We start from the raw sequence: 20,866 nt of genomic DNA on the forward strand, positions 1-20,866 counted from the left end.
CATATACCCCCGAAGCATATACTACGCGTATGGGTACTTTAAGTTAGTTTCGTAATTAAGGGTATAAAGGTGTGTATACTCTATATTGATGAAAACGATTGATCATACTCCTACTAAAAATTCAAGCAATATATCAATCCAAATATTTGAATATCGTTACAATGAATACATTTAACTTCCTTTTTATTTCCAAACACAATTTAGTTTCAAACAGTGGTGGAGTCTTTGATTGTGTGAAGGAGATACACAATTAAAAGTCCTAGACAAGGCTATTCTATTTTCAAATAGTAGTGTGCAGGAGCATCATGTTTGATCTTGCTTGGAAAAAGAAGCAAGGTTCTTCATCAATAGAATAACAGTTTTATTTTTATCTTTAATGCATATATAGTCGTGTGAAAAATTTGAGTACGAATGTAAGCTTCGTATGCTGTGACACTTCCAAGCAACGGCGCTGATTTTCGATAATTTATGTGAGTATATATCAATGGCAGGAAGTGTTAGCCTATATGTTTTCAGGGAAGTCTGGATAGTTCATTGATTTTTTAGTTAAAATCTTTTGTGAACACTGTCATAAAGGGCTGTGTTGTGATAAAGTAAAATATACTGGTACTATAAGGATAAGTTGGGGCTGCCTTAGGCCAATCGGTGGGCCTAACAGCTAACTTGAAGGCAATTGAAAATGGTTCAAACCTGGGCCCAAACTAAAACTATTGTGGGTGAGCGGACCCACAAGTTCATTTATGTGGTTACCGGAGACCAGGAGCACCCACGTAGTTGGAGGGCATGCTTCCAAGTGGCATAAATTGCAGTACCGGTTCGTGATCTGGATTAGCAGGTGCAATATCAACATCATGTTTTAGGATTCAATTTGCTTTCTCCAAGCTACCGCAACTCAACCACTCTGCCAGCTGAGTCAAGCCTCAATAAGTGGACGAATTCTAACTAAAGGTTACAGATGTCGCTGCAGTAACTGTAGACAATACGAGAAGATAATTGTGATGCAGGTATAAATTTGCTCCCTTATGTTAAAAATGGAAGCTGTATGTGATAGTTTTATTATTACTGTTCAGAAGCAACGTTCCTTGCAACTGGAAGTTTAAACTTAACTCTTTCATTGAGTTTTTTTAAATGATTTTTGTGGCATATCAATGCTATATTGGAGTGAAAATCAAAGGTTTATTTTCACTCTAACTCTATTTTAATAGTTACAAATATTTTTATTGTTAAAAAAGTATACAGTTGCACTACTACGCTGATTGCACCATGTGCCACTGATAGATTATTTAATCTTAAACCACACATAGAAAATAGGGTCTCAGTTTAACATATAGCAACAGAAAGAAACACATATTTAGAAGAAATGACACTTTTATACAAAACAATAATTTACACTGAAGTCACTGTGACTCATAATGTTCTTCCCTGACATTAAAGAAAGAGTGAAATGGTACTTACAGAAAGAGTGAAGGCTGTATGATAACTACTGACAGCGATGCGTGCTCTATAACGTCTTCCATGTTGGTCACAAATTCGGTAACGTATTGTGGTATTGAATTCCATTACTCCATTTGGCGAGAATGGTTGACAACTGCAGAATGGTCTTGCAACTGGATGTGTTTCAAGACATTTAGCTGTAGCATCCTACATGTGCTCGAACTATTCAAGTCGAGGAAAAGACAGACCAGTTCATTTGTTGCACATCCTCTCGTTCGAAGAGCTCCGCCATATGCGTTGTGTGCTTCAATCTCATATTATCGTACAAAAAGAATAAGTTTGGGCCGATCATACTAGGGATGTGCTAGAAAAAAGACCAGGCGAGATTTAAGACTGTCCGTTCTAGACACGAAAAATATTCCTCTTTCTTTTTGTAGACGAGTGGAGTTCTGAAATTCGAGACGAGTGGAGAGAGAACCCGTCGAGTCGAGACACGAGAAGATATTATATGAGGTGAAATATATAATAGACTAATAAACTCTAGGAAATTTGTAACATCCTGATTAATTTGCAACAAATCTCATAAGTTATGATAAGAAGCACTTTACATTTTACAAGACAACGAATAGTGGATGACTTAATATTTTTCTGTCTTTAGTGTTGTTTCACTTTGAAACCAAAACTATGTTATGCCTTGTGAAATTTTGATTCTTTCCTGCTTATTAGTCGTTTCCTCTTTTCTCTCCAGTTTCCAAATCATTGCTAAATTTAAAATTATATCTTAATTTCTTTGCTCATTTACAATGATCTTAATGTATACATGTCTTCTGAAAGGGCGCATGTGTGTTGTTCAAGCGAGATATGAAAGCAAGAATTTTCGGAACAAGAAAATAGTAAATTCAGTGTTCATACATTACTTTCTCAACACAAGGATTTGGGACGAGGTTGGAAGTACAAACTTTCACCTCTTCTTTGAGTAGTCATGACTTTTTGTAATTAAAGATGTTAATCTTTTGCGATTTTTATATAAAACAACAAAAATAATATTTGTTTCCTCTTCATAATAATAATTAAAAGGCACATTACGAAATTCTGATACTTGTTCATCTTTTCATTCAATCCAACACAAGCTGTTTCAGATACTTGGTAGTTATATTTTTTTTACGAAGAATTAATTGCCAAGTATGAAGGTGTGATTACAACCTGAATTATTAAGATGTTAACGGTAATATCACATATGTCCACAATTATTGTGGATAACTAAAGCACGTACTAATTAAGGTATTCCTAGCTTTTCTGCTGTGCTTGTGTTCCGTCACTGTAAATAGTGTCGGCAAAGCGCTGAAGGCAGCATAGAAAATGTAAGAAAATTGTTGCCCAACATATCGGGGATGTTGTCTACACCACTAGCTTTATCTAAAGCTGGAAACATGAGTAATAAAATTGTACAATCCTTTCATGAAACACATGAATACTAAATTCGGGATGTAGCTTTAACAGAGCTAAAATTGTAATTATAAACGAAATACACAAAATACATGTTTTAAAAAGATGCAGCAGAATTTGGATAGGTAAAATAAAATCTTTGGTCTGTGTTGTCCCTTCAATATGTTAACTGATTACAATACCTTCAAGTAATGAGGTCCGTCAAGATCTTACTCACACCTTCTTGACAAACTCGGTGTTCAGGGTTTTATTCAAATGTTGGTTATAAAAACCTAACCCCCTATCTTCTGTTCTCCATAAAATGTAACAAACTTCAAATGTTATCGAACACCCACAATCACGTTGTCATGACGTAAATCAAAAGTTCTAGAAGGTTTAGGACATACACCTCCAAAGTTCAGTACCACAAGCGTTACCCCCAATGGACCTCACATTAGGTGATATCGCCCAAAATAAATTCACTAATATAGCTGATAAAGTAGAAAATAAGGAATTCTATAATAAAATAATATTTATTTTTGCGGACATAATTCAGTTCACTCTGGTGAAAACATAATCGGACATGTTAGTTTATATCAAAATATTGACTCAACAAAGTATAGCTAACATATGACAAAATATGTACTGTGTAAAAGTATCAAGTAAGGGGGAAAAGCCCGGACAAGGAATAAGATTAAGACATGTGCAGGGTAACGGACTTCTGTTATTCCACGTAGTTTAATGAACAAAACAAATTTTACAAAATGCTTCAAAGAAACTTGAGGCTACAAGAGTTCCAATCTTCTTGGAAAAAAAAATAAAATGTTGTCATCATGTAACAATTGCGCATTCGAGTAGAAAAACAAGAAACAGAAAGACAGAAGCAAAGATGGTCATTTTTTATCCGGGGATTACTCGAGCTCAGGCTCTCTATCCTCAATGGAGGTCAAAACGAACCTTAATAAGGATAGGTCCTTTAAGGTTCGCCTCCTTGTGAGACATCTTATCTCAAATTCGGATCCTTTGGTAAGAGTAATGTCTAGTGAGATAGACATTGATTCAGAGTCATTAATAACCCTTGGGAATTCTGATTCTATATCTTGACTAACAAGCGATTTGTCTTCCAAATTCTCAGCAACGATCGCACTTCCACTAGCAATAGCCACTTAAGACTGATTAGCTCTGGTTCCTGTAGAATACGTCACTTTCTCAACCTAGTTCCGCTTTTCATTTTCCTGCTTTTTCTTCTGGATCTTCCTGTACATAACTTTGATCCCTGAAACTTTTCTCATTAAAAAGTAACAATACCTTTATTTCTACTGTTATCATTCTCTTACCATAAGATATTTCCGTTTCCTGGTTTTGTATTGAAATAGGAGGAGGAATCGGATGCCTTAATTAAAGTTGCTCTGAAATTGCATGACGTAAATACGAGTTTCGCATTGAATTGTTTAAGTAAAAGCGAGTGAATTTTACTTGGATTATTCAATTACAGTTTTCCTTTAGAATACTAATAACCACGAATTGTATTGAATTTCAAAACCCAGAATTCATATTTAAGACTCTATACTTACTAATCGTGTTCTTAAGTAGCATGAAGTAACTGTGTATTGGATATGAAGTGACGATGAGGTAATTGTACAAACTCTAATTTAATTCACTAAATGCGATTATTTTATTAAATTACATTATTAACAAAAGAAACATGAACTTTTGAAAGCTCATTGAAAGGAAATTTTGATTAGAACTGTACATTTTTAGACAACTGTTGTAAGCACATTTTTGTCAATTAACTCGACTAGCTTCCTTCTTTCCTTTCGGCATACCTTCAAGCACATCCTGATAGTTCCCGATTCATTGGACTCTTAGGTCATCATTCTTGAGTTGGACAAAACTACAAGGAACACAACAACAAGGGGTATTCGACACACGATTAGGATAGGTGCAGGATCGATGAGAGAGGCGGATCGCACCGTTGGAGAATAACCATAAGTCAAGAGTACCATTCTGCACCATACCCTTGCAGATCAACAGGATAGAGATGAAAGTGTTGACTGTCTCCAGCTTATCCAGGCTCTTCCAGGGGAAAACATTCATCATTCCAGATGACTAGGACGACGCCAGCTTCATTGGATCTATCAGGTTAGTGCTCATCCTTTATCTTTTAATCATAACCTATTTTTCTCTCTCACCTTTCCCCAACTAGTCATTTTCAAAATTAGAAACATTTGAATTTTATTTAAAATTCAATCATAATTTCGTTATTAAGTACCGTGTTGTGCATCAGTTCCATCCCCTATTGTTACATTATTCTATGAGTATTTTAGAGATTATTCTGAGCTACAACTGATAGCACAGCGTCGGCACATGATGGAGATTTAAGTGCATAAAACAACAGGATGTAACACGAACTACTGAGCACACAATCCACATTAAACTATAGACAACAAGATAATAGCCGTTAATGTTTAAAAATTAAAAATAGTTAAAATGTATTATTTTTAATTTGATCACCATACCTGCCTAACTTCCAAGTTACCACTCGGGGTGGTTCACTCCCCTTCACTGCGCCACTGTATCATGTATTTCTTCATCTGGCAATTGTGAATGTATGTCCTCGAATAAGAAGCGGTACGAGTAGCTTTCTACTAGGTAGTAATTATATTTTTTTAAGTTGTCTTTAGAAATGTAATGTTTGTTTATTATACCAACATACAAATTTAGGATCGACTTGGATTCAATCCCTAGCAACACAAGCACTAGACTCAACGTTGGGAAACAGAAAGCTAACTAACTGGCAACGTTGGCCACTCGTTATTGTTGGCCACTGATAACGTCTACAGGGTACATAAAATTGCGATTATGATAGAAATCCAAAGTGTTGGATAAGTGACTGCAAATACTTGGGGTACGTTAGACTAACGTATTTTTCTGCTCCAGAATTGCAGTTATAAATTCACACCCATACTACCCACAAGATCGGTAGATAAAACACTCAGTATTTTGGGCCGAGATCTTTTCGGAGCTAGAGTTCAGCTTACATTCATACACACATACTAATAAATAGCTGAAAAGTTCAGGGAGGCTGAAGATAATCTCACGTAGCCATTTCCCCTGTGTACCAATTTTCTGGCCTGTTAAAAAGTAACCTGCTTTGGTTCTTCCAAATGTGCACTGGGGAAATTAGGGTTTATGAATTTCATTACAGTTACCTCAAATTCTTTTTTACTATTAGCTCTACTTGTGCACTATACACCTGACAATCAGTGGCGGTGCTACAGGGGGGTGACACTTAAATATTTGTGAAGTGAATGACATTTAACTTGCAAACGGTACAAGTTACGGTAAAACTCACTAAACCAATTGCACTTCAGAGAAAATTACACATAATTTGATGTATCACTTGCACCTAATCCCATTTGAAAAACCGAAAGTTGGATCCAAAGTGGCGGATCCAATATGGGGGCAGGGTAGGTAACACTTCAGAGAAGTATTACTTGATTCAACTTGTTTTCCGTATGTCTAACATTCATATCTAGTTACATCTAAAGAAACAAAAAGCAATTTTTTGTCGGTGCGTTATAGTAGTGTATGATAGATTTCCGGATATGAATGAAGGCCCATAAATATGTAAATTACCGGTATGGGACCCTAAAATTAGTACAATACAGATTGGGCCCCGGAGAACTTCTCACTTGAATCAATTTCACCCGAATCCCCAGGAGACATTTCGCGAATGTACCATGTAAGAATCCTGAAGTCCTATTGGAGAAACAAGATTGAAGATATTTAGCAAATTTCACTTGCTGTTCTTTCAATTGGAAAACAAATTTCTAAAGTTCTGGATTTTCAAGAAGTTGAAAAAGAATTTTCATGAAATGTTTATAGTTAAGATCCATTCAAGTATTGTTAGATATGTTTGAGGTTTTTCTTTTTATATTTGCCATTACAATGAAGAGAAATAAAAAATGAAAAATACTCACACTAGTGAACATTAATGTTTCTTTACATGTAATTGCTTTCATAATACTTTTATATGCCTTTATAAAACATATATGTGACTTCTTGTTTGAAGTACAGTCATGTCCAAAACGATTGTCGCAAGTCTATAACTATCTTGTGGGAGCATAGTCTAATTTGATAATGATTTTGCAAGGTACTTTTAATACTAATGTTACTATGTGTATAATAGGGAAATGTATGGTAAATTTCGTTGAAAAAGAATTATAAAAACGAAAAATAGAATGAGTCAAACAAACTGTTGCTAAATAAGCAAGATTTTTTTGTTATATTCTTCTTATTTACTGCTCTTTTGACATGAAATTTACCACATATATATATCCTGGCCGATTATACACTTACTAACATTATAAGCAATGCCGGACGAAATGGCTATCAAATTATATTCCTACAACAACATATTAATAGACATGCCTGACGTGTCTGTGCATTTTTATTGTATGTAGGTGTTGACATACTTGCTTCTAACATTTACAATTCATTTTACTGTACCTGCCAATATTTTATGTAAGTTTATGTTCGTGTATTGAGCTTAAATTGAAGTGTGTCCAGAAAGGTGCCAATCTTCATTTGCTACCCATAAGCATAAAGCTGTGCAGTCAGAAATAAATTGGATTGGTAGAAACTCAGAATTAAATAATCATAATAATAATAATAATAATAATAATAATAATAATAATAATAATAATAATAATAATAATAATAATAATAATAATAATAATAATAATAATAATAGCAAAACAAGTGTGGTTGCCTCGATACCCCAATTTTTTTATTGTCTCTCCTCTTGTCCCTACTATTACGAGAATAGCACCGTCACTGTTGACATTTTACACACATTTGATACAGAGTTCAGGATTCAATTTCCAGTAAGAGTGCATTGAACGCATTATGGGGACCGGACTCCATCTTCATATGTTGGTTTACGATTCATATAGCATTGGTGTTGCAGAGGGATGCTATATTTCAATAACCAAACAAACAACAAATAATTTCTTCTGGACAGTGTTTGCCTTCATAGTCTATTAGATCTGATTTACATATAGCCCATACGTAATTATTAGTTCAGTTAGTGGCTTTGTTGCAACTGAAAGAGGTGGATACCTAGTCTCCGTTTTTCGATCTTGACATTCACCAGTGATTCTAGCATATTACCCTTCTCAGAAAGTGATTCCATTTTTGGTATGGTTAAGGTTCTCGGGTTCATGTACGCCTGGCTCATGGCATCCTTGTTAAAGTTATTTCCTTCGACAGCTTTGATCCCAATTCTTACAATGTGAGAAATTTTGTTTGACGCGATTCAATCACATATGAAATACTTTATGTTTAAATACTATATAAAAAGACATAGAATGTGGGTTAAGAAGTATGCGTGCCACTTTTATGAAAAGACAAGCAGCAACTTGAAATGTGCACCCATAACGAACGCAACATTTGAAATGCCCCCCCCCCATTTCTGTTGTATTAGGTTGGCAGCACTGAACGTTACACGATTAATGTCTGTTATCTTTCTAGGAATTCACAAGGTAATGACAACACGCTGTACGGTAATGAAAAGTTTCATTCCTATCTTTACACAACGTAGATGACGGGTGTGTGTTATTCAGTGTTCCACGACCACTGACCACAAAGACAACTCATGAAAATCGTGTAAAGAACCGTTTTCCTAAGTTACTCCGATATAAATTGCGGCAATTTCAAAAATTATGTTGATTACGGAACGTCCTCATTAGTTAGCAGTATAATTTCGGAGGCATGCAATACATAAAAAGTAGTTTCTTGTGATAGAATAGAAAAGGTCACTTGTTATTGGTATATCTCTGGCCTCATAGAAGGCATAACCTTCTGCGGCCCGCCCATCCCCGGATGGGAATGAAAGACATGTGAAAAAAAAATGTTATTGGAAGCTATCGATATACCTTTTATCACCACTATATTTTGTTTAGTTTTCTCTAAAACTATAAATAAGAAGTGAATTAAAACCAAGTTGCTTTGCTTAGTTCTTTGTGATCAAACGACTACTATTTCTTATATTTGGAAAATAATTGTTTAAATAGAAATTAAAATTTAAGTTTTTATTAAATATTCAGGCTGTCTCATTCATCATACAACGTATCATCATCGTACGTAATTTGAGTACAGCATTAAATTTAAGATTTTAGTGAGATTCGTATTCGCTTATCTTTTCAAAAACTACCCATATACCTTCTTACACTTACGTATATAATTTTGTTCAGCTTAATATGGCCTATCGATTGTTATAATGTCTCATCATAGTTAAATTTCCTTTTGTTTATATGCTAAAATATGTTATATTTATACGCATTAATTATTTTTGTACTCTATATATGGTATAATTGCTACACGATTTTTGAAATACTTTTTTAGTTTAAAAAACAGAACCACTTTGCCGTTACTACCAACTTACCTACTCGAAAACCTAATAGAGTAAGATTGCTACTCATCTTTCTGCATAGTTTGTAAACGTTAAAGTATATACCACGAAAAATACACATATTTGGTATTCCGTTTTACACTAAATACTTTAGGTGAGGCATATAAACGATCATAAATTGCTTTACATATAAATCTTATAGCTTAGGAATATAAATAAAAATTTAAATAATTGTCGCTCTTCAGCGACTAATCTATTGAGGAAAGTAATCAATTACTATCAAATGAATAAATAGTTCTATTCGGTATATGCATACATAGCAAGGTTTCTTTAAGTTGTATGCCACAAATGTGCTGCAATCTCAAGAGTGCCCATATGCACCCAGCAGTTGCACTTATATGCAAGAAAGAGATATCGGTGAATATCTTGAGTGTAAGACAAAACAAGACAAAAGTTCGTTTGGTTGATAGTGGGTTGCCATAATGTTCAAGAAAATCAGAAGGCTCACTGCGGAAAACTGTTCTTAGTTATACGGTTCTTCATTGCACGGAATGTCAGCACTTGAAATTCACCGTTGAATAGATGAAGTATATGGGTAACAGATCAAGAGTTCTTCTGTGTTATAGAGATGTTACAACAGTTTAGTGATGAAAGAAACAATGTACATGACGAGAATCTCAGTGGGTGATCATATCTACCGACAAACGTACGAGGCCTGTCTAAAAAGTATCCGACCTTAATTTTTTCCACGCAAAGTAGTGATTCTCAGGCGGCGCCACCGTGCACGGTGGAAGGAGGAACCTTAATGCGCATGCTTGAATTTTTTCACCGCGTTCGCGTGTGCCAGTCGTGAGCTGGTGGTCGCGAAGTGAGGTGGTGTTGGTAGTGTTCGTCGGATTTAGTGTTTCTCGCAAGATGACTGAACGAATTGAGCAAAGATACTGCATCAAATTCTGTCAAAGGCTGGGTGATTCTCAAAGCCAAACAATTCGTAAGATTCAGCAGGTGTTTGGAGAAGATGCGATGGGTGTAACACAAATTGAACAATGGTTCAACCTATTCAAAGATGGCCGCACATCAGTCGCGAGTGAGCAGCGTAGTGGCAGGCCCCAAACTGCTCGAAATGCAGCTGTTGTTGAGTGGGTGCGAAATTTGGTGATGGCAGATCGCCGTTTGACAGTGCGGGAGATTGCAGAAGATGTTGGAGTGAGTAAAGATTCTGCACATGCAATTTTGCGTGACGATTTGAACATGAAACGAGTGGCTGCTAAATTTGTACCCAAGTTGTTGTCTCAGGAACAAGAAGACACCCGTTTTGACGTTGCACAGGACCTTCTGGACACCACCAACACTGATCCTGGGTATCTGAATACCGTGATAACTGGAGATGAGTCATGGGTGTACGGGTACGGCCCAGAAACAAAACAACAATCGTCTCAATGGAAGCATCCCGATTCTCCAAGGCCGAAGAAAGCGCGGCAGGTGCGAAGCAAATTCAAGGTGTTGCTGACTGTTTTCTTCGATGCCCGTGGAATTGTGCATCACGAGTACGCACCGGAAGGACAAACAGTGACAAAGGAGTACTATCAAGATGTTCTCAGGCGACTCCGTGACGCAGTCCGGCGCAAAAGACCAGACATGTGGACAGCGAAGAACTGGCACGTCCATCATGACAACGGCCCAGCACATTCATCCCAATTGATCCACACGTTCTTAGCCAAACATGGAATTACAACCGTTCGCCAACCTCCCTACTCTCCAGACCTGGCTCCTTGTGACTTCTGGTTGTTTCCAAAATTGAAGACGCCTCTGAAGGGATCCCGTTTTGAGAGTAGAGAAGACATAATGCGGAACACGACGACGGAGCTGAACAACATTCCAAAAGAAAACTTCCAGCGATGTTTCCAGCAGTGGAAGGTCGGTGGGCTAAGTGTGTAGAAGCACAAGGGGCCTACTTTGAAGGGGATTACGGTCCCAAATCTGTCAGGTATTCGCAACTATTTTTCTGGCCAAAGGTCGGATACTTTTTAGACAGCCCTCGTATTTCCTCTATACTGTGGAAAAGTATACTAAAGAGACCCTACATTCACCCTGCCAAGAGTTCGTACTGTCTAATTTTTATCTTCTTTGAACTTGGAAGGTTTCGTTACTGTCCAGACTTAAGGGTGTTTTGATATGGCCAGAGAAAGGATAGTGTTCCGTTTTGATAAGAGTCTCAACAAAGATGGCAATTACTGTATCTTGGAACATAGCAGACATATAGATCCACGTCTCATCTACCCTTGATTCTGAAGAGACATTAATTTCAAATCCAGTTCAAGGATAATAAAATGAAAAAGTGTTGAGTAATTGTAGAATAATTTGCTTTTATTTCCTACTACATTTGGAGTTCAAACAGGTGGTGAGTCTTTTTAAAAAATGAAATCTTTTAGTTTTATAATCCACAGTTATACCCTGTAGGCTAAAGACAGTTAAGATGCTGATGAGTGAAATAGAAGAATTAAGAAGACGGGAGGCTCAAGAGAAAAGTAACGAATATGGTATTTGCCCACAATAAGGCAAGGATAATAATGGTCACTTTACGGTCAACGTGAGTCGCTTACCAATAAAAAAGGATCTTTGATTCAGTTTATCGTATCATGCTAATAACTTCGACGAAGATACTTACTAGCTGGGGCCGCGGTGGCTCGGTGATAGAGCGTTAACCTCTGGTGCGTGGTGTCCCGGGTTAGATCCCAGTCCCCGCCAAATGAACTTTGTGGTGGACAAACACCGTGTGCGTGGGTTTCCTCGCGGTTCTCTCGTTTCTTCTCGCTTTCTTCATTCCACCACTTCATTCATTACTCATCATCACCGTCTCCTTTAGCCTAAACGGCATAAAGTGGGACGTAAAACTCCAGGATTTCATTTGATTTTGCTTTTGCTAATTACCAACAACTAATGCTGGACAACAGGATCGTTTTTTGATGTTTGGCGTGGAGAGCGAGACAAGATCCTCTATTAATATGAACGAATCATCACGTTTTTTCTAGTATATTACTATACTATTTACTAAATAAGTAAATGAAACTAATGAAGGACAGTTGACCCCAAAATCCTCCGAAATGACTACCTTGGCTTTTGGTGATCAGTAACGAAAGTGTAAAATTCGTTCTATCAAAGTAGGAACAAAATATTCCTATAGATTCCATATTTAAGGATATAAAATATCATGCTTCACAATTTTGAAACATACATGTAAAAGGATATAGCTATTTCTAAATTAAAAATGAATTTTACAGTCAGAAATCAACTCTGGAGAAGGGTAGTTAATTAAAGGGATTTATTAAGAAACAACGATGAAATAACAATGTGAAAGAACAAGACGATTTCGAAACAATGTTACAGACGCAATGTATAGGGCCATGAATTTGCGTTGCCTCAAATCGAACAACGTATCGTTTGAATTAGGTATTGGAGCCCTCTACTACTTACTGCTGCACACCTTAAACTATGTTGGAGTTTGGTTATGTAATGGTGCTTTCATTGAGACAATTTTAGTTTATAATTACTTGAAACTATTAATTTCTCTGTACGCTGTACATTTATATACACCAGTCATTTCCAGTTCACCGATGTATGACGCATGGGCGAGGTTATAGAAACAGAGAAAAACACAATGATGAAGGTAGGGGATTGGTGAGGTACCAAAGAACGTATTTGTAACGGATATGCAATTATTGATCTGCGATTAACATGTGTGCAAAATGTTCGACCACGATATCCATATTCTTTGTGCCTGTTAACACGCTTTTTCTCTAAACGTGGCAGCTCCTTTTAGTGAAGCGGAGTAACCAAACGGATGACTGTGACATCGCAGATCATTCAGTTCGTATTGACCTTTAGAAGGAAATTAGATAGATCTGGTCCATAGGTTGTTATTAGACTGGATGGACTCTCTGTTATTTCAGTAGTTGGCTTTGTTGCAATGTTGACCATGACTGGTAGTTTTGCTTGATTATTTGATGACAGTTCAACTTATATCAACTGAGAAACCAGGTATGTCTATTTGTATTGTTTCTTCTGATGAAACAATTTTGTAACTTTTCCTTTCTAAGGTCACTTATATTTGTGCCGATTCATGTATTATTCTCTTTACTTTTCCCTTCCAGAAATTCTTGGCCCTTCTTTACATGGTGTAAATATATCTCTAGATGGGAATGACAACATTCCCCGAAATATATCGTTCATCTCCCTCCCCTTCAAAATATGTAGTAGACAGATAGCCTACACAGGATTTGTCTTCGCAAAATTCTGCGTACAGGAAAGGAACGTGAAAAAAAGAAAGAGGAGAAATGCGTCATTATAGTGGGCCCAATATCGCAAACTAAGTCTCGAATTAGGCAAACAAATTTAATATGGCACTTGCAATTGCTTGTTCAAGCTTTTGTGTTGCGCTGTGTTACGATCCCCAAATATTTGCAGACATGGGAAAGAAATCGAGTGCTTTTCATATTTGATCCTGGATTTATCCTTGATGCATCCTAGGCACGAAATCGGGATATGCAGCAATTGTTCCTCCGAAAAAAATCACGTAGAAATATGTCGAATATTATTTAGCAAAGCTAGTCTGTCAGGTTTATCCAACTATCCAATATGAAACTATATACCGAAGGAGGGTTGTCCAGTTTCCGTTTCTTTGACTTTGAAGAAACAGAAACTAGGAAAAGAAAAATTTATATTCGTACTATATGTTACACCAATACAAACTATTTTGCAACTTTTGGATTTATAATTTTTCTGCATCTTCTCTATATCGATAGTGTTTACTAACGTGTATTCAAAGTCATAAATTCATATTATAGCTCATCTTTTAGTAAATAATTTTTATGGCAGATATAAAGTTTCATGAAACTTTTTATAGCGTTCTGTTATAACTATGAAATCTCCTTAACGATTTACCAGTGTTTATCTACTGTTTCATCATCCATCTTCTGAGAGCACTTTTAACTAAACGATGTTAAGTAACTAAATAGTTCTGTACCAGGGACCCATTCATGCGGGATTTCCACTGGGTTCGAACCCACCCACCCTTCAAAAAACTTCGAAAAAATTGCAAACTTCTTTCCAAAGCTATGGATATTTAGTATTATGCTTGCTTAGCAGAGAAATAATTGATGTAGCCTGAAGATTCATTTATATTCTTTCTTTTCGTACAAAAAGAACTATCCAGCTCTGTTTCATTTCTTCTGAGAATATAGATGACAATACTGAATTTATTTTCCTCATTTGGGCATTTGGGAATAGAATAACACCGGTTTAATACTGCATAGTAGTGTTTTGTAGTATTTGACCTCTAAACAGAAAATTTGTGTGCGCATCTATCCTGCACACATAGCCGATACTTAATAATTTGCTTCCTTATATGGGGAAAATATAGTACTTTCACAGTTGCTTCAATTGAAATAAAGATTCAAAAAAAAGCTGTGTCGTCTTCCAGATTTAATTGGGAAATGACTCTGATAGTTAAGGTACCAGAATTGAACGACGCCCGTCTAAAACAGAAGACATAAAATTGAGAGTTTCCAGCAAAAAAATTATCGGGAATTATCGAAAAATGGGGTGAGAAGGACCGAATTCGCAGGTCAGAGTGCCTGTCGACTCTGCATGGTTCCTCGTTGTCCTCTCCGGTCTTCTTCTATGAAGGCGTGTTGGTTCCAATGCATCTGATTAAATTTAACCTAAAGTTTGTAATTTCAAATGAGAAATTCCAGTGCGAGCACTTTAGTCTTACAATTAGAGAGAAATAGTATTCTTTAAAGTTTTTCAAGAAGAACAAAATGATTATTTTAATAATGATTACATAATTAATAAATGAAGTTTTAGTTACAACTAAGTCATGATCATTTAATTTAGTGCATGGAACTATAATGTTTAATACGTTATTCTGTACCTTTAGTCACTAAATTTTACCCCGAACTGTTAATGGTGCTATTTCTACACTTACGGCAATAATTTAATTTTATTATTTCTTGATTCGATTTGGGTTTGAGTAGGAGAGGGTCTTTCCTCTTTTATCAATTCACGCAGAGAAGCGACATGGTAGCACAGGCATAATGCAGGCAGCTCGATCATTTGTGAATATCTAAAGGAAGAAATAATTTTAATGGGACTGAAGTGAATTGATGCTTATCGTTTGTTCTGTAAAGAAGGAAGAAAGAAGACAGGGACTGAAAGGTCTTGTTCTCCATTCAATTTTAATACATGAATTAAATTTTACATTTTGACCGAACATTTACAGTTTCAGTTTTCGAATGTAATCTTTAAGTTTTACGTCCCACGCTTATGCCGGGTCAGGCTAAAGGAGACTGTGATGATGAAAAATGAATGAAACAGTTGAATGAAGAAAGTGGGAGGAAACGGGAGAGCCCCGAGGAAACCCACGCACACGGTGTTTGTCCATCACAAAGCAGGGACCCCAAGCACAGGAGGTGACGCTCCGCCACTTACCCACCGCGCCCCCACTTTCAGTTCTTATTACTCTCTAATATAGAGAGGGGAAGAGAGCCAAATATGTCACTTGTAAGCCGTATGCCATTTCAGGCTCCAGGCTACTCACTCCAAAGGATAATGCGAGCCTTCTGTCAGCGCCACATCCATTGCGCTACACGAGACGCTACCTGGCGTTTTCTTAAACTCTCTCATTATGAGACGAATCTCTTCGTGCGATCATACCTGACATAATGGAAGTAATCTAATAGAAAAACTCCATTTAAGGTACTGTATACTGAGAAAAATCCGTTCTCCGGACAGCAGTATATTGTACAAATATATTGAATTCTCTTGCTTACTTTAGAAATCAGTATAGGGGCATACGTTATCCATATCCTACATACGCACTGCCCCTAGATGTTGTCTGCATGCCGTTTCAGGATGTCTGACATCTAATAGTCTTCCGAATATAACATGCATATTCTTATGCTACAACCCTCAGCTATATTCTATATATACTATCCATTTGTATGTGAAATCGGACTATATTGTTTCATACAGAAAGTACGTATAGATGGAACAGTTATACAGAACGTATTAGAAACTTGCACTTTCAGTTATACGTCTCCTGGATGTCAAGTCCAAAAAATACAGGAATTACGCATGTAACCTACGTTTTTAGATACGCCACCTACAATTGTTTTCAGCGTAAAATGTGAGAAATCACTATAGGTATATTCGTAGCTATAATATGTTGTACTACATATTCAGTTTTTTAATAACAAGTTAAATCTGTTAGCATTTTGGATATTTTATTGCTTTCGTATAGCTGTACAACACTTAAATCCAAAACGGATTCCAATAATTGTCCTCCTGTAGGGTAGTGGTTTGGATCAATCATTTCGAATCCAGATAAACAATATTAAAAGAAAATTATAACTCTAGTAACGTTATTTCTCTAAATTGACTCGTATGTGTTGTGGTATAGGCGTAAATTGTCACATCTTGTAGAAAAGTTACAATTAACCTTCATAGTGAATAGGTCTCGGTGGTGAAATTATCGATGGTTTCGGAAAATGGCAAAATTCATATTTCTAATATACCAGTCACAATTTGGTTCATATAGAAAATCAGTATATCTGTGATTTGGCAATATTAATATAAGTTTATTCACTCATTTTGGGAATGTTCTTGCTACCCAATTTAGCTCAACCTCTGCACCTTCAACATGACAAACGTTGTTTTTGTTTCATACGTAGCGGTATATCATTGTTTTCTCCCTAAGGAGCCAAGAATCAGTGCATTAGTTTCCATTTGTTTTCCCAAAATGCTAATGCTGAGTCCAGATTCTGTTCCATGCAATTTTGTGACTTTTTCACTAAGTCCGCTTCCACTTTAATACTTTGTGCATTTAACTACAATTACCAACAGAAACGGGACTCTTAAGTTGACTTGTGAGATTTAAGTGCAAGAAATAACAGAAACTAATTCGAATTACTGACCAGCCTATCCACATTAAACCATGGGATTGAACTATAGAGTACAACAAGATAATAGCCGTAAATTTTTAAAAGTTGTTAGTAGCTATTTTCTCCCTAAGTCTACTCTAATTGCTACAAGCGTTTATTAATACTTTTGTAAAGTGTTTTAAAGATACGTTCCTGAAAACTTTGACTATTTTGACTTCACTATCAACGTACCAATTCCAAGACCTAATAATGAAGGGTTGCTAATAATCTTTCTGCGTAGTTTGAGAACATTAAAGTACATATGGAAAATACACATATCTCTCATATTCCATCTTAAATTAAATACTTTAGGTGAGGTACATAAAATTTCATAAACTGATTTACATATTTCTCTTATAAGTTTCGAACGTAAATTAAAAAAATAAATAAATTCCATACTTGTTTAGTGAGTAATCTATTGAGAAATTACTCAACCACTGGAAAATGAATAAATTGTTGTGTTCGATATAGCAAGTTTTCAATGAATCCTGTGCCACAGGTGTGCTGCAATCGCAAGAGGGTGCATATGGGCCGAGTGGTTGGCAAGACAGAGAGTTCATTGAATACTTTGAATACCATAGTCAATTGCGGTCACGTTCAGGAAAATAATAACACCCGATGCGTAAAAGTGTGTTTAGTTATTCTGGTTTTGAGCGGGCGGAATATCAGCACTTGACATTCACCGTCCAGCACATCTTCATTGGTATAAAGAAAGTACTAAAGTTCAGTCAAGAATGGAACAATGTGCATGATTAGAAACGAAGTGAGTGATTACATTTGATTAATTTGCTCTATGCTGTGGAAGAGGACACTAAACACAACCAACAGTTAACCCTGTCCAAAGTTCGCACTAATTGTCATCTTGTTTTGCAGTTGAAAGGTTTGTTTGTTTTAAAGACTTCAGGGTTACTATAACAGAGGCAATGATTATTCGATATTGTGATAGAAATGGTAGTGTATGAAATAGTGTGTTTTTATTATATTTTGAGTTCATTTAATTGGACAACACAAATATCTCTGTACCCGGATAATAATTAATGTAATTCCGATTCCACGTTAAGCTTTAGATCCACGTAGTCATGATCCTGGAAGAGACGTCAATTCCAAATCCAAACCAAAAATATAAAAGGAGAAGGTGAACATTAAACAGAAGTGGAGTTATTTAAAAATGAAATTATTTAGTTTTACGAACAAGAATTATACCCTGTAGGCTAAAGAAGACAGTACAGATGATAATGAGTGAAATGGTAGATTGAAGAAAGTTGGAGAAAACGGAAGGATCCCAAGTTGATCCACACATATGGTATTTGTTTTCCCTAATGTTAGGATAAAACTAGGAACATCAGGGACCAGAGATGAGCACTTTAAAACTGAAAATGGGACTTTGGTTGAGTTTTGTGTATGATGGCAATATCTTCGACGACAATACTTACCAGCAAAAAGTACTGGCGAACAGGAGCGTTATTTGAGGTGTTACTTGGGGAGCGAGGTAACATCCTTCAACAATATGAATAAAGAAGGACGTTTTTTCTTCAGTATATTACTATACTTTTAATTAAATATATAAATCAAATTCATGCACGACACTTGTCCCCACATTCCTCCCAAACTACTCCCTTGGCTTCTGGTAAACTAGTAGAGGAAGTACAAATTCGTTCTGGCAGAACGACCGTTCTGGCGAAGTACGAATAAAATATTTCTATACATATTTAAAGATATAAAATATCGTGATTCAAATCTTTTAAACATCTGTGTAAAAGAATGTAGTTATTTTGCAATTGAACACGAATTTTACATTCAGTACACTCTCTAGGATAAAGGATACGGATAGTTAATTGAAGTGATTTATAATGAAACAATTAGTGGAATGGCAAAGTGGGAGCAAACAACAGGATTTCGAGAAAGTTTCACAGATGCAATGTTGTGGACCATGAATTTACTTACGTTGACTCAAATCGAAACACGGAAATTTTGCAATATAAAAATATATTTTAGCTCTTTATTGCGTATCCATCGTGTCCCTGAAATTATGCTGAAGTTTACTTCTGCAATGGCACTTTTGATGAGTGAAAATTAGTGTATAATTGTCTGAAAATAAATTTTTTGTACGCTGTGTATTCCAATATACCAGTGATTTCCAGCTCCCCTGTGAATGTCGCATGGGCGAGGTTTTAGAAACAGGCAAAAAACACAATAAGGAAAGGAGAGCATGGGTAAGGTAGAAGAGAAATTGTTTGTAGTGCATATTCACGCATTGATGCACAAATAACATACATACAAAATCTTCAACTACGTTATCCAAGTATTTTTCTGCCATCACCATTGTTTTTAATAAACGTCAATACACATGATAGTTCCTTGTACTTAAACTGAGCATGGGAGAAGCCAGCTGTGACGTCACAGATCATATATTTCAAATTGACTGATGAAGACTGAAGAGAAATTAGAGAGACCTCATCCATTGCTTGTTACCAAATCGAGTATACTTTTTTTTGTTGTTTTAGGAGTATGCGTTTATTAAATTAGATTGCGAATGTGATAATTTTGTTTGAAGATGTGATTACAGTTGCAGTTTACTTTTTTCATATAAAAAGCGGGTATGTTTCTTGTATTGTTTCTTTTGATCAAGCCAATTCATGACTTCTTCTATTAATGTATCTTGATTTGTGCCGATTGAGTTCATTGTCCCCTTTTGGGAATTCTTAAATCATTCTTTCATTGTATCAGTATCATGTATCCGGAAGTGACAATATCCCACCCCTCTAAATATATCGTTCCTCCCTTTCCCTAAAAAAATGTATCGTAGTAGATAGATAAACAGGACCGTCCTCTGCAATATCTTAGAGGACTGCAACGAAACTCTAAAATAAAAAGAGGCAAAAACTCTTATTATAAGTACTATACCGATTATCATTCATAACACATATAATTACTTGTTTCAGGTTTGGTGTTGCGGTCCTCAAAATTTTGCGAAGATTGGATCGGAATCGAAATATTTTCGCATTAAACCTTAGATTTATCTTTGATCTAGCATACTTCAGAAAGCAGGACATGCACCAATAATTCCTCGTTAAAAATACGCAGGGCTTTGTCAAAAATATTTTTAAAAAAGCAGGACAGGATGCACAAAGAATTCCTTGGAAGAAATTACGTGTGAGTGTGGAGAAAAAAGTGAAAAGAGGGACAGTTAAGTGTAATGAAGAAATCAATATGAAATTTTGTATAGAAGATGTATCGTCGAGTTTTTCGCTTTAAACACAAATTATGTAAACAAAAAATATCTAGGTTAATATTCTACCTTTCATAGCGTGCTTTCCAAACTTTTCTTTTATAATTTTCTGCACATTTATCTACACCGGTACAGATCACTAAAGTACAATCAGAGTCATAGATTTATATCATAGCTTATATTATAGTAAACAATTTAGATAGCGGACAAAAAAGCTTATAAAACTCTTTACATCATAATGTTATAGCTTTAAAATGTACTTAACGACTCATACTTGTTAATCTCTCGTTTGATCACCCATCTTATGAGCCTATTCTCTACTACACACAAATAAATAAATTCATTGTCCTGTATCTGGTACACATCCACGAAGGATTTCCCCCG

The sequence above is a fragment of the Thermobia domestica genome, chromosome 15, assembly GCF_964235325.1.
Source record: "Thermobia domestica chromosome 15, izTheDome1.hap1.1, whole genome shotgun sequence".
NCBI classification, from domain to species: domain Eukaryota; kingdom Metazoa; phylum Arthropoda; class Insecta; order Zygentoma; family Lepismatidae; genus Thermobia; species Thermobia domestica.